General features: G+C 49.7%; 1 long non-coding RNA gene and 2 other non-coding genes across 3 annotated transcripts; all 3 read right to left on the reverse strand.

The window, feature by feature from the left end:
* Window positions 1-962: 962 nt before the first annotated feature.
* On the reverse strand, window positions 963-1095 carry LOC117068109. Its single transcript, XR_004430971.1, has one exon. It is a non-coding gene; the product is annotated as a small nucleolar RNA SNORA76 (small nucleolar RNA).
* A 29-nt stretch (window positions 1096-1124) lies between these two features.
* LOC117067421 lies at window positions 1125-1646 on the reverse strand. Its single transcript, XR_004430738.1, has 2 exons — window positions 1440-1646; window positions 1125-1204 (listed from the first exon to the last, which is right to left on the reverse strand). It is a non-coding gene; the product is annotated as an uncharacterized LOC117067421 (long non-coding RNA).
* On the reverse strand, window positions 1284-1353 carry LOC117068092. Its single transcript, XR_004430959.1, has one exon. It is a non-coding gene; the product is annotated as a small nucleolar RNA SNORD104 (small nucleolar RNA).
* Window positions 1647-4007: the final 2361 nt, after the last annotated feature.

A 4007-nucleotide genomic window follows, 5' to 3' on the forward strand; every position in this document is an offset into this window, starting at 1 on the left:
GATAAGCATCTAAGTCATTTCTACTGAATCCTGTTCAGATAGGGGCACAAGTGAGTATGGAGCACCGGGGTCCTCACCTGGCAATGGCAGCGTTCACTTAACTGGTTTGGATCACTGCCCAGTCTTAAGGCTGCAAAGCCATCCGCACCACATCCCTTCAAATTATGTGCCATTATCTTCAGCCCACATTTAAAGAATCCAGTGAAAGTTCATAACTGAGGGGGTAGGACAGTGGTGCTCCTGGGCTTCAGTTTATACCCTTCATCCTCTAGTTGTCTTCATTCGGGACATCTTCATCGAATGCCCATGCAGTGAACGCGTAGGTGCATCCTTGCCCACCACTGCTGCCTTGTACTCAGAACTGATGCACATTTCACTGGAGCCCTTGTGCAAGATCTTTTACCAACCATAGAATCTGGACTGTGTAACTAGGTGTCTATGTTGTCCCCAACTATATATAAAATCTAATTCATCTTCACAACCGCCCTATAATTTTGAACTGTTTAGGAGTGACAGATTAACCTGCCCGAAGCTTTAGTCCCATGCTTGTCACACATACTCCTGCATGGTGGTTGGTTGTAAAGAGGTCGATTACCCCTTTAGTCAGGAGTTAACTCACGCAGTTCCACACTGAATCCGTTTATGTCAAGTACACAGCAGCCCTGCAGACGCCATTCCAAGCTGCCTTCAACTAAATCTGCACGTCTGATGGCAGACACGACAGCTTGGGACTTAGGTCGAACTCATGGCAAAGGCACAGCGCGAGCGATGCACTCGGGGAGGGCGGGGCTGGGGAGCGCAGGGGAGCACAGAGGGGCACTCACTACGCAGCAGAGTCCGCGTGTCCCCGTCAGTCACCGCCCCCTCACACGCCATTCCAGCCTTGGTATTACGGGTTGAGGCCTGTCGTGGCAAAACCCCTGGAAAATTGCCCAGCCTAGCAGCCGGACAGTCAGGTTACTTATTGTCGCTCGCGGTTAAAAGGGCCGCCCGCGGGGGGCCAAGCGGCCCCAGTTATGCGCAAGCACATGCTCTAGCGCTGCAGATTGACCCCCGGCGCCACGAGGAAGCTCGGCGGGGGCTCAAAGACAGCGCGTCGCCAACGACACACACCGACACCAGGGTTGGGTTCAAAACACTTTATTGAGGGGAATGGGGTGGCAAAGCAGCAAGGACGGTAAGACCCGACGTCTTCGGCTGGGAGCTACAAGAAAAGGAGAGCGATGGATGAGCGGGTGTGCGCTCGCCCGCCCGCCGGCCCCCTCCCTGCTTCGCTCCGGCCGGCTCAGACTCCAGTTCGCATCACCCGCGTCAGCAGTCTAACACGTGCTTTAATTGGAATGTCATCACAGCAGGCCGGCCTCCCCCGCCTCCCTGCTCCCGGGCCCCGAGCCCTGGTACCCACCCAGCCACACGGCCCGCCTGGCAAACAACCTCACCTCCCGGAATCTGCAGGCGGTGAAAGACTGGGGAACGGTGATGGCTTTCTCTTAAAGGAGCCGACCAGAGCTGGTGGGCGGGCTTTACTGCCATTAACCAATAGCAAGTTCAACTTGCGAGCACGTGCATGTAAAGTTGTCTGGTGATTGGTAGTCCTTGCTGAATCCTCCAGAGGATAGATGGGTCACATACCAACCATAGAGATGAGAGCCGCTCAGTCTCAAGTCCTTTGCGTTTCAGCGTCTCGATCGCCACCTGCTAATGAGCGCATTTCTCTGCAGTACGCGAAAGAAAACTTTACCAAGAGCAGGGGACAAGTGATGCCTAACTTGGATGATATGTTCTGTGCCAGAAGCTAGGATACGAGTTGAGAATGTAAAGTTGAAAACTGCCCCCCAGTGCAAAGTAACGTGTTGTGGTAGAAAGAGCGTGTATTGAAAGTGGACCGAAATGCATCACATCCTGACTTTGTGTTGCGTTCGCTCTGTGACCTTGCTCAGTTAACCTTTCTGAGCTTCAATTTCTGGAGATTAGGGAATACCCCGCGCCCCACCCCACCCCCGCCCCGCACACACACCGCGGAGGGAAAAAAAAAAGTTGCAAGGGGATTAGGTGAATTAATTCCAATTGCCTGGCACGTTCTAAGTGGTAAACAAAGGTTTTCAAAGGGCAGGGTGATGTGGAAAACTTCCTGGGACTGCAAAACGTTAATAAATACTAAAATAGAGCTATGAACAGCCTACTGTAGAATCCCAAAGGACAGAAAGGACAGAAACTTTGGGAAAGTTTCGCAGAGTTGATTGAGCCCATTCACTGGAAATATAGGTGGCTGAATGAGAGTTTGCTTAACTGGGTGGGGACACAGTACACCAGCAGTCACAGTCGCTGGTTATCTTTATTGCCTTCCTGTTTTCCTTGGAAATTCTTTTCCTTTTTTTCCTCTTAATACAGAAAATTTATTGTTTTGTGTGTGTGTGTGTGTGTGTGTGTGTGATAGTGAAACCATTTCACCTTATGAGTGTGTAGTTGAATGGGCTCTTATTTTCATTATTTTCTATATAGACTTTAAATTCAAACAATTCCTCTTTGGCCGGGAGCGATGACTCACGCCTGTAATCCCAGCACTCTGGGAGACCGAGGCGGATGGATCACCTGGGGTCAGGAGTTCAAGAACAGCCTGGCTAACATGGCGAAACACCATCTCCACTAAAAATACAAAAATTAGCCGGGCGAGGTGGTGGGCGCCTGTAATCCCAGCTACTCGGGAGGCTGAGGCAGGAGAATCGCTTGAACCCGGGAGGCGGAGGTTGCAGTGAGCTGAGATCACGCCACTGCACTCTAACCTGAGCAACAGAGCAAGACTCCGTCTCAAAAAAAATCCTCTTTAATCCAAAGCAATAATGACTTTGACAAGTGTTTAGTACCGTCTAGATTATTTATGTTTGTTGCTGTTTTAACTTTTGTTATTCAACATTTATTACATTATGGTACAGTTTCTACATTGGGCAGTGTATGAAAGTTTTCTTTGTGATCTAAAGTATCAGTTTTTATAAGTGTTCCACAGATTGTTGAAATGAAGATGTTTTCACTATCAAGTACAAATATGGTATAAAATATTTATTTATTAATTCAACCTTAGTTGTGTTGTAATTACTTGGTCCATAGCTCTATTTTGTGTATTATGTACTTACTTGGAAGTTGGCGGTTGGCTTTGATTGTGATGTGTTAAGATTAGGCCTCAAATACCAAATGCCAATGAGGATGTGGAGCAACAGCTTTGCTCCATTACTTTTTTTGTTTTGTCTTGTTTTGTTTTTTGAGACAGTGTCACTCTGTCGCCCAGGCTGGAATGCAGTGGCACAATCTTGGCTCACTGCAACCTCCGCCTCCCAAATTCAAGCGATTCTCCTGCCTCAGCCTCCCGAGTAGCTGGAATTACAGCTGTGCACAATCACGTCCGGCGAATTTTTGTATTTTTAGTAGAAACAGCGTTTCACCATATTGGCCAGGCTGGTCTCGAACTCCTGACCTCATGATTCTCCCACCTCGGCCTCCCAAAGTGCTGGGATTACAGGCATGAGCCACCGCGCCCGGCCTGCTCCCTCCCCTCCCCTACCCTTCCCTTCCCTTCCTTTCCTTCCCTTCCTTCCCTTCCCTTCCCTTCCCTTTCCTCATGATTCTCCCACCTCGGCCTCCCAAAGTGCTGGGATTACAGGCATGAGCCACCGCGCCCGGCCTGCTTCCTTTCCTTCCCTTCCTTTCCTTCCCTTCCTTCCCTTCCCTTCCCTTTCCCCTTTCCCTTTCACTTTCCCTTTCCCTTTCCCTTTCCCTTTCCCCTTCCCTTTCCTTTCTTTCCTCTTTCTTTTCTTTTCTTTTTTTGAGACACTCTGGCTCTGTCGCCCAGGCTGGAGTATAGTGGCAGTATCTCGGCTCACTGCAACCTCTGCCACCTGGGTTCAAGCGATTCTCCTGCCTCGGACTCCCTAGTAGCTGGGACTACAGGCACGGACCACCATGCCTGACTAATTTTTGTATTTTTAGTAGAGACGGGGTTTCACCATGTTGGC

The sequence above is a fragment of the Trachypithecus francoisi genome, unplaced genomic scaffold (assembly GCF_009764315.1).
Source record: "Trachypithecus francoisi isolate TF-2019V2 unplaced genomic scaffold, Tfra_2.0 Lachesis_group20, whole genome shotgun sequence".
NCBI classification, from domain to species: domain Eukaryota; kingdom Metazoa; phylum Chordata; class Mammalia; order Primates; family Cercopithecidae; genus Trachypithecus; species Trachypithecus francoisi.